This window comes from Sciurus carolinensis, unplaced genomic scaffold, assembly GCF_902686445.1.
Source record: "Sciurus carolinensis unplaced genomic scaffold, mSciCar1.2, whole genome shotgun sequence".
In the NCBI taxonomy this organism is placed as follows: Eukaryota; Metazoa; Chordata; class Mammalia; order Rodentia; family Sciuridae; genus Sciurus; species Sciurus carolinensis.
In genome coordinates, this window is record NW_025920129.1 from 2,079,813 (window position 1) to 2,093,531 (window position 13,719).

Sequence of the window (13,719 nt, forward strand, 5' to 3'; positions counted from 1 at the left end):
CTAATGTGGAAATTAACCAATCAAGAGCGCTCTGCAGGATGGCTCATAGAAACGCAGCCACAGGTTTTCATCAACGAAACCTAGATATGTTGCTGCGACAAGGACTATACGCTGAACAACTGCAACAAATTATGTGTGATCCAGCGGTCTATCTTCAGATAGCTACCACCGCTGTTATAGCTTGGAAAACATTACAAGGTTATGGGGACTTGCAAAGGCAATTATCCAAAGTTATACAGGGCTCAAATGAACCATATGCAGAATTTGTAGTCCATCTGTTACAAACAGCAGGCAGAGTGTTTGGGGATTCAGAACAAGCAATGCCATTAATAAAACAGTTAGCATATGGACAAGCTAATAAATGGTGCAGGGAAGCAATTAGGCCATGGAAAAATAAGAATCTCAATACCTATTTAAAAATATGCAGAGATATTAATGAGTCAGGTACACAGGGTCAAGTACTAGCAGCTGCTGTCACTCAAGGAGTAGCTAAAGCTATGGGGACCAAACCCAAAAGCTGTTTTTCATGTGGACAGCCAGGATATTTTAAAAGGGACTGTCCAGACCCAAGTCATAGTACATACAAAAAAGATGCCCAGAATATGTCCAAAATGTAAAAAAGGAAAATATTGGGCAAGTGAAAGTAAATTTGTAATTGATATTGAAGGAAAACCACTCCCCCAAAATGAGATGAAGGGCCTTCGGGCTCAGGCCCCACAGATATTTGGAGCCCTGAAGGAAAGACAGCCAGCAGCAGATCCCATCAGAGTGATTCCTCCAACCCATTATCCATTAATTCCCTCATCAGACATACAACAGGAAGTGCAGGACTGGACCTCTGTGCTGCTGCCAGAGTAGTACTAACTCCACAAATGGGGGTTCAATTAATACCTACGGGTATCTATGGACTTCTTAAATCAGGGACAGTAGGTTTACTATTAGGGGCCCGCTCTGCTGCCCTAAGAGGACTCCATGTAACACCGGGAGTGATTGATCCAGATTATGAGGGAGAGATAAAAATAATAGTTCCCCAAAAGGTATTTCTGTTATAAATCAGGTGGATAAAATAGCACAAATACTGGTGATACCCAGGGAACATGACAAATATTTAGCAAAAAAGAATAAAAGAATTAAATCAATGTTTGGATGCACAGGGGAACCTATGACCATGCTTGCCTTAGATGTAAACACTTGCCCCATGTATACTATAAGAATAAATGACAAGGAATTTAATGGGTTATTGGATACTGGAGCTGACCTTAGTATCATAACATTGACCCAATGGCCAAAAGATTGGCCTCTTCAAAAGGCTGACCAGACCTTACGAGGTTTGGGGGTTGCCTCAAGTGCACAGTTATTGAAATGGACAGATACAGAAGGAAATTACAGTACTTTGCAACCCTATATCTTAAGAGATTTACCTGTTAATTTATGGGGGAGAGACATATTAAGACAATTACAGATCAAGTTGAGTAATGAACATACGCTGATAGCTTGCAATATTATGGTGAACCAGGGATCTATACGTGGAAAAGGACTGGGAGCACATTCACAGGGAATAACTGAACCCATCCAAGCTATGAGGAGAAGTAATAAAGAGGGACTGGGTTTTCAGAGGGGGCCACTGAGCCAATAAAAATTACATGGAAATCACAAAAGGCTGTTTGGATACCTCAGTGGCCCCTCAATACTCAAAAGTTACATGCAGCCAGAGAGTTAGTAAGACAACAACTGGCCATAGGCCATCTACAACCTTCTATGTCTCCTTTCAATACACCTATCTATATAATTAAAAAGAAATCAGGAAAGTGGCAACTCCTGCAAGACCTTAGTGCAATTAATAATCAAATGGTAATAATGAGAGCAGCTCAATCCGGACTCCCTCAATTGTCTGCTATTCCGAAGGATTGGAGAATTATAGTTTTAGATATAAAAGATTGCTTCTTTTCTATACCACTTCATAAGGAAGATACCTGTATATTTGCTTTTACTGTAGCAGCTACTAACCATGAAGGACCTGATCAAAGATGTGAATGGACAGTATTGCCACAAGGCATGGCCAACAGCCCCACTATGTGTCAGGTCTGTGTAGACAAAGCTTTACATCCTATTAGAAAATTTGATAAAGACCTAAAGATCTATCATAATATGGACGATGTCTTATTAGCTCATCCTGATGAATCCAAACTTTTCAGAGTATATGATGGGCTGGTCAAAAATCTTCTTTGATTTGGATTAGAGATAGCAGAGGATAAATTACAGTGTTCTTGCCCCATTACCAACCTTGGTGCCATTATTCACAAAACCTTAATACGACCCCAGAAGGTTACCTTTAAGATGGATAGATTAAAAACATTAAGCGATTTCCAGAAACTTTTGGGAGATATAAACTGGATAAGACCATATTTAAAATTAACAACTGAAGACCTTGGACCATTATTTGATATTCTTAAGGGAAGTGGTGATCCTGCCTCGCCCCGGGAAATTACCACAGAAGCTAGAAAAGCATTGTGTAGGGTAAAAGATGCCATTACTAAGGCACATTTAGATTGGGTAGATATAACTAAGCCTATATTACTGATAATCATAGCCACCATAGGAAGTCCTACAGGAGTGTTCTGGCAACAAGGACCTATTTACTAGGTTCATCTTCACTATAGCCAAAAGATAACTCTAGCTAGTTATCCAGAATTAGTGGGAAAGTTAATAGAAAAGGCAATAACTAATGGTATAAGAATTTTGGGCATTATTCCAAAAAAAAAAATTATCACTCCTTATACACAAGAAACTATAATTGAACTCCCACAAGAATCAGAAGTATGGGCTACCATTATATGTAATTATAATCCAAATTTTAATAACCTACCCCAGGGACCCAATGATCCAAATGTTCATCAGACACCCATTCATATTTCCTAAAGTCACCAGAAAAGATCCCATACCAAATGTTATAACTTGCTTTTCTTATGGGTCCAGTAATGGAACAGCTGCTATAGTCACACCAACAGAGACATTTACTTTTCTTTATCCTTCACAGTCTGTCCAGAAGATAGAGCTTCTAGCCATTTGTCAAATTTTCCAACCAAAAATATCCTCAGCATCTACCATTCATTCCTCATTATCTACAATTCAAAAGTCAATTTGGGACTGTAAGGAACCATTTTTTGTTGGACATATTAGGGCTCATACTGGGTTACCAGGACCTCTCAGTATGGGTGACACTTTAGCAGACTTAGCAACTGGAGATGTATATATTTTTTCCACGTTCTTAGAAGCAGAAAATTTTCATAAAAACTTCCATGTTAACACTAATACAATTCACAAACGTTTTAAATTGGCTAAAGAACAAGCTAGAACTATTGTCAAAAATTGTGAACATTGTGTCACTTAATGTTCCCAAATCAGCCATTTAATCTACTCTCTGACAGCAAATATATAATCAATACTCTAAATATCATAGAAATTGTAAATCACTGCCTATATACCTTTTCTATTCTAGGCTTTCCAAAAAAAATAAAAACAGACAATAGTCCAGGCTATACATCCTTAACCTTTAAACAGTTTTGTTCTACATTTAGTATATATCATGTCAAAGATATTCCCTATAACCCCCAGGGACAAGGAATTATAGAAAGAGCTCATCTAACCATTAAGACCTTATTAATAAAACAAAAAGGGGGAATAGGGGAGTCATATCCACCTAAGAACAGATTATCCATAGCCCTTTTTACCTTAAATTTTTTGAATTTGGATAAATCAGAAAAATCAGCAGCAGATTGACATGCTGCAGTTGACACTGACATAAAGCCACAAGCTTTATGGAAAGATGTTGTAACAGGAGAATGGAATGAACCTTCCCCGGTCTTGCTTTGGGGAAGAGGGCACGTGTGTGTATTTCTACAGGAAGAAAAAATACCAATTTGGATTCCAGAAAGGCTAGTCCAAGCAGTTAAGATGGTTCGTCAAGAGGCAGCTGAGCACTCTGGGTATCCTGCCGCTACTGATGATGGTGGTGAGTTTCGTCCAGGGTGAACAGTTCACCCTTGACTTGTTCCAGGCTCTCAAGGTGGTGCAGTCTTTCCTCAGTTCTTTTCCACTAATGAATCTACTGGGAAAGCTACCCTTAGGTGCACACCACCATTGGACTCCGAGTTTGCCCTGAATTTATTGCTAGAGAATGCATTATGCCTCACCTTTGGCAGTGGCACACCTTGTGTACAGTCGATTAATTGTACTTTGGCAGATATTACCTTAAAGAAAACAACTCCAATACAAATGTCACCAGTTACATGCCCAAAGCTATTAGTAATAAGACTGATTTTCATATCCATTAGTATGGGCATTTCAGTCCTTCAAAAAGCCTATTACTTGGCCTCCCTTATGGGAAGTTTGTGAGCACCTAGGACCTGATAAAAAGATCTCCAGTAATCTGACTTTTGGACCTTGGTATTTACCTAATCAGATATATATCACATCTCAAAGTACAAAAGATTTTATAGAAAATTTGGAATATAAAGGCAATTTCAACCCCTTATCCATCTGGTCCTTATGGGGACCTAAGGCATGTATGGATATAAGCCCCCTGGCTTTTGTAAAATGAGGGTCTATAAGTAAAGGAAAGTGCACTGATCAAAAGGTTAATGAAGTTAATACTGAAATATGTAGAGAGAGTAAAATGATTGCTTTTTCATGTACTCCTGTGTGCCTAGCTCTCCCTTTCCTTTTTGTGACTTTTAATGAGAACTTCTCTAGACAGTTATTTTCACAGATCGCACAACAATGGACGGATGGATTCGACGAGCTGGTAACAAGGCTTCGATGGCAGATCCTTGCCATGAAGGCCACTAAGGTGGAATTCAAACCGGGAGGGCTTATCACAGGAGCATTAGATAAATTAACACAATTTGGCACGAAATTTGGGGGACTCTTAAGTCCCACACTAATAAGCTTGGGTATGCTTGTGTAATTCTATTCTACATTTACAAACACCTCAAAGCCAGTCAACAGGCTCAAATGTGATCATAAAACAGGCCATGGTCGCCCTTGAAGTGGTACAATCTCCCAACATGTGGCTTAGTATGCTGGGTCGGTAGTCAAAGACGGGTAACCACGGGAAAACACTGTACCAACCTAAGACAGAAGGGCCAACTTTGCTTTGGTATCCTTTGATGACGGGTAAGGACAGGATGTTGATTCCTGGGACCTAAGACAGACACGATCCCTGCCAGCTTCATTTTTATTTCATATAAGGAAGGGATAGATGTTGGGGGCTATGCCGTGCGGACTATGCCAAGATGGCACCTGGCAGCCTGTTAGAGGTTGTTTTGATCACATCGGTGGTGAGGAGGTTGATTAACATAAGCACACCCAGGTGATTTATCATTGGCCATATTCAATTAAGTTCATGCACACAATCCGTGCACAGGTGTTCCCCAGTGCTCCTGATCGTGCCTGCTCATTTTGACCTTTACCATGATTGGACAGCTAACTCCTCGCCTAATCTTCGCATAATTTGCATTAGCCCTACCCTTCACCTCCTGGAGGGGATATAAGCCAGCTCTCCTCGAGTGCTGGTGTAGTTCCCGGGTTTCCTGAATCTCCAATAAACCGTTCCAAATTCAAGAGCCTCGCTACTGGTTTGTCTCCCGCACTGAATTGACTCCTCTGGATGGTATCAATAAACTAATCTTTTTTGGCATTTGCCAAATGCCATCCAGGTAAATGGATGGAGCTGTAGAATATCTATCAAGCTAAGTGAAACAAGCAAGTTCCAAAACACCAAAGGCCAAGTGTTTTCTGATAATCCGAGGCTGGTCCACAGTGGGGGTGCATAGTGAAGAGTGAAGTAACTCTGTGCAGAGGGGAGTGAGGGAGGGGTGGGAGTGGGACAGGGAGGACAGTGAGTGAGCCAGACATTACTATCCTGTCTACGTGTGTGAGAAAAAATGATTTAGATGTCACTGTCAAAAAGATAATGAGGAACATGTAAAAGTTAAAGAAATCATGCAGAAAACACAGTGTGCATGATTTCAAATTTTTAAAATTTCTCATAGCATATTTTATGACAGAATACAGTCTGTCCTTCTTAACTTTCTACTTGCCGTTTTACATGATTCCCTGTAAACAGCACTAGGTCAACGTGGCCGATACTGTTGTCACGCCTTCCAGGTCAGCACTCCTGCCAGGAAGGCGAAGGGTTGGAAATCTCCAAATGTGATTGTGGATTTGTCTTTCTACTTTTATTCATTTTTACTTCAGATATTTTGAAATTTTGTTATTGGTTCCATAGGCAATTAGGGTTGTTATAGTTTCTGAAGAAGTTATTCTCTTAAGGTCATGAAACATTCCCCTTTAGCTCTGAAAATATTTTCTTGAAATTTCTTTTCAGTTAATAGCTGTGCTGCAGATCTTTGAAGCTTTCTGTCCCCATCTATGGCTTTTAAGCCATGGGTGTGTTAATACATAAAGTGTGACATGTGGATATAGCATCTAGTTAGTGCTTGCTGTTTACACAGGTTGAACCTTTATACCTCTGAATTACCATATATAGTTTATTGATATTTACATCAATCTTTGATACTGTTGTGGCAAAAAGAACCCCTGAGATGAAGGTCAGTGAATGTGGGTGAGTAATGGGTTTGATGAAGGACTGTTTGTGGAAAGCAGGTTGAACAGTCCTGCCGTCAGGCCCAGAGAACATGCTGGAATACTTTTGCTGCAATTCTCCATTCTCTCATTTATGACATGGTACACAGTAGCATATTTATTTTATCATTGGTTAACACCGAATTTTGCAAATAAAAATTCTGTAAAAAAAATAAACTGGTTATTATGTGAAAAACTCTATTATAAGACAGGAAGTTTCAATGATCCGTGACTGGTTCTTGCTGGTTTCCACTACATCCCCGGGTCGATTCCTGATGAAATTTAGGCTGCAAGTGCCAAGGATCTAATTTACAGGGATCCTGTACCCATCGTTATTCCAGGTTCTGAGGACCTCCTAGGCCAGGCACACAGCCCTGCTGCTTTTGGCCAGGAGAAGAATGGCTCAGGTCGGACCTGTCTCTCTGCTTATTAGCATCATTACCATTAATTGCTGAGAAATCAATGGAACTCTGAACTGTTGCTGTGATTTGGTGGCTTGATTGATCCAAAGAGCTTCAGGCCCCATATCCACAGCACATTATTGAACAGCAAATAGCCAGTTCTATCCATCTCTTTGTAGCCATTAGCTCGATTTGATTTATTAACTCATTTTACAGAGACCTCTCTTTAAGCTTGAAGCCTGGGGTCTTGGTGATCACAGGGTGAAGATAAACAGGTGTCGTCTTTGGTGTTTTTTTTGTACTGGGGATTGAACCCAGGAGCATTTAACCTCTGAGCTGCATCCCCTGTCCTTTTGTATTTTCTTGACACGGGGTCAAGGTGAGTTGCTGAGGCTGGCCTGGAACTGGCAATCCTCCTGCCTCAGCCTCCTGAGCCCCTGGGATTACAGGCATGTGCCACTTCTCGCAGCACCAGGCTTTATTTTGAAATCATTTGGTATCAGTGTCACAAGGCCTTTTCTCCCCAAACTCTATTCTATTTAGAGCGGGCTCTCCTCCTTTCCAGCCCATCTTATTTCCCTTTATGTTAGATCATTTGTCTCTGAAAGGATGCTCTGTTCTGAACTTGGGATTCTTTCAGTGTGAGTAGAGTGCAGTCGGTTCTCTGTACCAGCCCACGGGGGTCAATGGGGTGACGGGCATCCCCACTGCATTCAAAAAAGAAAAAGAAGAATAGAAATGCTCCTCTGAGCGTATAATTAACTTTATCAGCTGGCTCTGGTGAGAGCGCACTTTTAATTAAATGATCTTTCAATTTTTATCATTGAATTTCAAAGGCATATGTGACAGGCCCTGATGACAGCTTCCCTGCACAGCCCCAAGATGGTGTGTGTGGACAGGGTTATGATCTCAGCTGCTGCCAGCCTCCCTTCTTCATGCATTTTTTTTTTGTACCAGGGATTGAAGCCAGGGTGCTCATCCACTGAGCCACATCCACAGCCCTATATTGTATTTATTTAGAGACATGGTCTGGCTGAGCTGCTTAGGGCCTCACTGAGTTGCTGAGGCTGGCTTTGAACTGGGGATCCTCCTGCCTCAGCCTCCAGAGCCGCTGGGATTACAGGCATGCATCTTGGCATGCTCCCAGGATCCTGACTTTTCATATCACCTGTCAGGTCATCCTTTCTCCTATTGTAGATGATTATGTGTGCACGTTGTTAACCATGAAGAGACAAGCTATTAAAACTCCCTCTGCAACACCACTTTTGTTCTATGTGAAAGGAGGTTCATGAGGAGAACCAAGGGAACTGGCACAGGGTGTCAGCACTGACCCAAACTCACTGTCTTCATCTCCCAAATGGCACCTCTTCCAGGAGTCTTTCTGTACCCTCTCAACCCCATGGGTGTGTTCACGTCCCCACCCTGCCAACTCTGAATCATGATACTGAGTGTCATGTGGTGGGTTCCTGCTCTGACTCCTTGGAATCCCTGACCATTCCTCTGTCCTGCACCTTATGTCCCCACGAGCAGGCCTGGCACAGTGTAGAATTCCACCAGCAGTGGGGTGGCACAAGGCCTGTCCCACAGGAGGTGGTTTCCAGGGATGGAGAGAAAAAGCCAACCCAGGTTGTCACCCTGCATTCCCTGAGGTCCCAGATCCTCCCAGTGCAGCGGAATTTCCTGCTGTCCTAACACTGCCACCAGGTGGTCAAATAGCCCTGCATGCTGTGTTGGATCCTAGCACTACCACAGTGCTGCCCCTCTGTGTGTCCCAAGCAGGTGCTCCTGTCAAGTCCCCAAGGTACACGCTGTCATCAATACCTGCTCCCAATTGGGACCCAGTGGCACAGGCCTGTAATCCCACCAACCTGGAGGCTGAGGCAGGATGATCCCAAGTTCAAAGCCAGTCACAGCAAAAGGGAGGCCAGCAGCAACTCAGTGAGACCTTGTCTCTAAATAAAATACAAAATGGTGCTGGGGATGTGGCTCAAGGGTAAGTGCTCCTCGGTTCAATAGCCCGTACTCGCCCACCTCCCCAGACCCACCAAAAAAGGCAGAATGGTCACAGTGACCTACCAGTCGTTTGGAACATGATGGCCATATACTGCAATTAAATAAAAAAAAATTAACTTGAAAAAAACTTCTTGGACACACTAAAATGGCACTGCATCCACAAACAGTGGATTCAGCAAATCTCAGACAACAGAAAGAGAACATTTTCCTGCAGGGTCCGCAAGGGCTGGTGGGAGGCTGGCTGGGAGGGTTGAGGGTTGCAGAGGTTTCTAACCAGCTGTGACCTTTGGCCTGGGCACCACCTCATCCTCTGAAGAGTCAGCAGGGGAGCGGGTTGCATGTTCAGGGGATGGCCAGCAGGGGCAGCAGTGCCCACTGAACTGCAGAGCCCGGAACCAGGCTCCAGGGTCACCTGGGGACCCAGATTTTCAGTCCAGGATGGCGGGGCCACCTTGCAGTCCTTGCCTGGGGCAAAGGCGCTGACCAGTCAATGCACTTGGTGTGCAGCAGCCATTCTGGGCGTTTCCTAAGTATTTCCGGAGGAAGATTGGAAGGAAACTACTCAGGAAAAGCAATGTACATCCTTCCACACCCCTGCCCCCAATGGTTAATTGAGTTACCAGTTAAGCAAAAGATCCAGATTTTAGACCCAAAAGTTCATGACTGTTAGGGCATGGAGATGAGGTGTCCCCCAAAACCTCCTGTGAGAGACCATGCAGGAATGTGCAAAAGTGGATGACCAGAGGAGCAGCCTAGGTGGAATGGATGAAGGAAGGCAGGCAGGTCGGGGCATGACTGCAGAAAGTAGGTCATGGGGTGTGTACTTGGGGTGACACTTTGTCCCAGTCCCTTGCTCTTGCTGCCTCTGCTCCCTGGCGGCCTTGAGCTGAGACTCTTTCCTCTACCACACCCTTCCACCAGGATCTGCCTCACCTTGGCCCAGAGCTCTGGAGCCCACTGACCACGGACTGAGCCTCTGCAACCCTGAGCCAAAATAAACTTACCCTCCTCTAAATTGTCCTCCTTCTGGTCACAACCAGGAAACACTGACACGAGGACCACCGCTGACACACACTTCGATGGTTCCTGCCATATGTTAGTCAACCATGTACTGATTGAAGGCCTATGTCTGTTCAATTCTGTATCAAAAGTCCTGGGCGTGGGGTCGCTGCTGGAAATGAGGACCTTGGCCATCAAGACAGAGGAACCAAACCTTCCTTCAAGAAATTCGAACTTCATGAATTCTTCAAAGTCAGGATGATGCCAATTAGGTGGGATCAGTTGGGGTTACTTTTTTGTTTTGTTTTGGTACCAGAGTGGAACTAAGGGGTGCTCAACCACTGATCCAGGACCACAGTCCTTCTTCATGATTTAGAGACAGGACCTGGCTGAGTTCCTTAGGGCCTGACTGAGTTGCTGACGCTGGCCTTGAACTTGTGATCCTATATCCACTCTCAAGTCTTTGGGGCTCTAAGTGTTTGGCCTGGCCAATTAGGTATTTTTATAAGAACACTTACTCTCAGTTTAAGCAATAATTCAGTATTCCAGATCAAGTCAAGACACAGAAAACAAATATTTTAATCACAGCTGCATCTAAGATTTTGTGACTTCCCCATTTTTGATTTCCTTGGTAGATTGACTATTTTCAGCTTGCAGGACAAACATTTTTTTGTGTTATTTCTTATACTATCCAAAAAATAATGATATTGACATCTAACTTGCATTTAGCACTTTCCATGTGCCAGATGCTTGTTAGGAATGCCTGGCCTAGGAAGACTTTTGATCCATATGACAAACCTATGAAAGAGATACTTTATTTAGACTATTTTATGTGACTACAACAAAATGCCACAGACTGGGTAATCTATAAAGAAGAAGAACATCTTTCTCTCATTTCTGCAGGCTGGGATCAAGGTGCCCGCCTCTGGGAAGGACCTTCTTGTTGCATCACAATGTGGTAAATGGCATCATCCCCAGGTCAGAAAGCTGGCTTAGCTCTCCCTTCCTCCTCTTATGAAACCACCAATGCCATCAGGGGACACCACACTTCTGACTTCATCTAACACTCATTACTTCCTAAAGACCCCACCTCCAATTAGCATCAATTTATGAATTTGGGGGTGAGTTTTCCAACGCCTGAAATTTTGCAGGACACATCTAAACCGAAGTGCTATAATGATTCCCTGTAGTAGAATTTCAGAGAGGTTAAGTACCAAGCAAAGCCACACAGCTAATACACAATACAGTAGGATGTGAACTGAGAACATCTGGATCCAGACTCCAGGTTGCTGGTCATAACATCTTACTGATATCAAATATTAATGACATACTCCTATACAGAAAAGGAAACTTCCACCAGGGGTGGGGTGCATGCCTGCAATCTCAGCGGCTCAGGAGGCTGAGGTAGGAGGATGGTGAGTTCAGGGTTGGTCCCAGCAACTTAGCAAAGTCCTAAGCTACTCAGTGAAACCCTGTCTCTAAAAGAAAAATAAAATGCTGGGGATATGGCTCAGTGTTTAAGTCCCTGTGGGTTCAATGCATGGCATGAAAATAAAGAAATAAATAAAATAACCAAATAAACGAAATTCCAGATAGGATCAATTCACACTGCCCCTCTGCTGAGTCTCTACCTTCAATCATGGGGGATCCATGGCTGCCCCAGACTTGGTTTCCTCTCTCCATTTCTGAGGAAATTCCCAGTCACATCACACCACCTTGACGCTTCAGAGCAGATAGAATCACTTTGCTGTTTGATTTGGGTTTTTCCTGAAAGAGCATCGCGGCAATCCTAACCTTTTCCTTTCTGTGCTCTGTCAATAATAACCACTTCTGCTAGTTTTTATAGAAATCCAATTGAAAATGTGTAATTTAAAATTGGATCACCCATAGGTCCCAGACTGCAAACCTCTGTCACCTGCTTCCCATCACCCCAAGGTGCTGGGCCAGTTGGTGAGACACCCCCAACCTCTGTCCCAAGAATTCCTCCCAAATCTCTGTCTCCATCTCTGGAGCAATTCCAAGAGCTCAAGACGCAGCTTACAGAGCTTGGCCCAGAGCAGGAGGGACAGGGGGGTTGTGCCTTAGAGCAGAGGAGCCGCACAGGAATGGAGGCTGCTGCTTTTCCGCTCTGCCGGGGGAGGAGGCTGCGGGTGGGTGGCCTCTCAGGAAGGAGGAGGCTGAGAGCCAGGGAACAGGAAACCCAAAGCCCTGCTCTGGCAGCCAGGAGCCAGGATGGCCGCCTGAGCAGCAGTGGGTCAGGGGCCACTCTGGACGCTGATGGGCCTGGGTTGCAGTGCAGCAGCACAGTATGGAGACACTGCGGGTTCCAAGCAATCCCCTAGGCGGCCTGGCCTCCATTGCCTCCTGTGTCACTGCCTCGGGCCCATAAACCCAGGGACAGCAGGTCGGTCATCCATGCAGTGGGATCTTCTGCATTGCTCTCCTTCAGCTGACAGTGTGGTCATGGGTACAGTGTTAGTTCCAGTCTCATCATTGATGATACGCAGTGACCATACCTAGAGTGCCATTGAGGAGACTCCCTGAGACAGCGTCTTTTGATTGTTGAACTGTTCCTTCCAGGGGCGGTGGCAAACTCCTCTCCCTTCAGTTATTTGCGAGGCTGAGGTTGGAGGACACTAGTTCTACACCAGCCTCAGCAAAGGAGAGAGGCCCTCCTCAATTGAGCAGAGGCCCATTCTCCAAACAGAGAACAAACAGTGCCAGGAGGGGCCTTGGTTAAGTGCATTTGGTGTCCATCCCTGGGACCCTGAAGAACACAGAACAGAAGAAGCAAACACAGTGTTTTCTTCTTGGGAAAGAAGCTCTTTCTCAGTCTCAGAGAGGAGTGGAGAAATCCTACTTCTGATTCTTTGTTGGGGAGCGTGAGACTTGGTTCCAGCTCTGAACCTTTTAAGTGTCTAATTGACCTGCAAGAAGTTACTTGCACTAAGCCTCAATATGAGGATGAGAAAATAGGAAGCAGCCTCTGCTGCTGGGTTGCAAGGTGTGAGGTGGGTGGAGGGTCAGGACCTGGCACAGGAAGATGAAATGGCCAAGAGGACAGGAATGTTCCCTCAGTCCCTGTTGGACTCAGAATGGAGGGTGGCCTGTCGTCCTCGATCCCTCCTCTCTGTGACTGCCTCATCTGTGTGTTTGTGAGTGACCAGCCTATGACCCCAGCATTAGAGGCTCTCCAGGTGATACAGGTGAGTAATGACACACACACCTTAGCAGAAGCTGATAGCAGATGGCAGAAGGACCCTGCAAGACATGTGGACAGCTAGGGAGGGCCTGCAAGCTCCAATGGCTCATCCAGTGTCACACAGAGAGCCCAAGGAGGGGAAGGATCTGAAGTCTTCTGCCTCTCACTTCTTGGAAGCTGCTCCCCATGCCTTTGCTGAGCACAGAGGGAGCATGTGTTGGTCGGCCACTCTCACTTGTGTCACAGGCCAAGGGAGCAGGGGACTACAAGATGGCTCCCATTTTGTGAGGAAGTGCCTCAGGTAAGGGGACCCCAGGAAGTGACATTACTTCCTGGCAATGGAACAAATAGTACTTGGAACACTGGTAGCCAGGAACCCAGGGACCTGGCACAGCCCAGTCTGTTCAGTTGTGTGGAGAGAGCAATCCAGAGCCATGAGCTCTTGCTGTCTCCCAACAG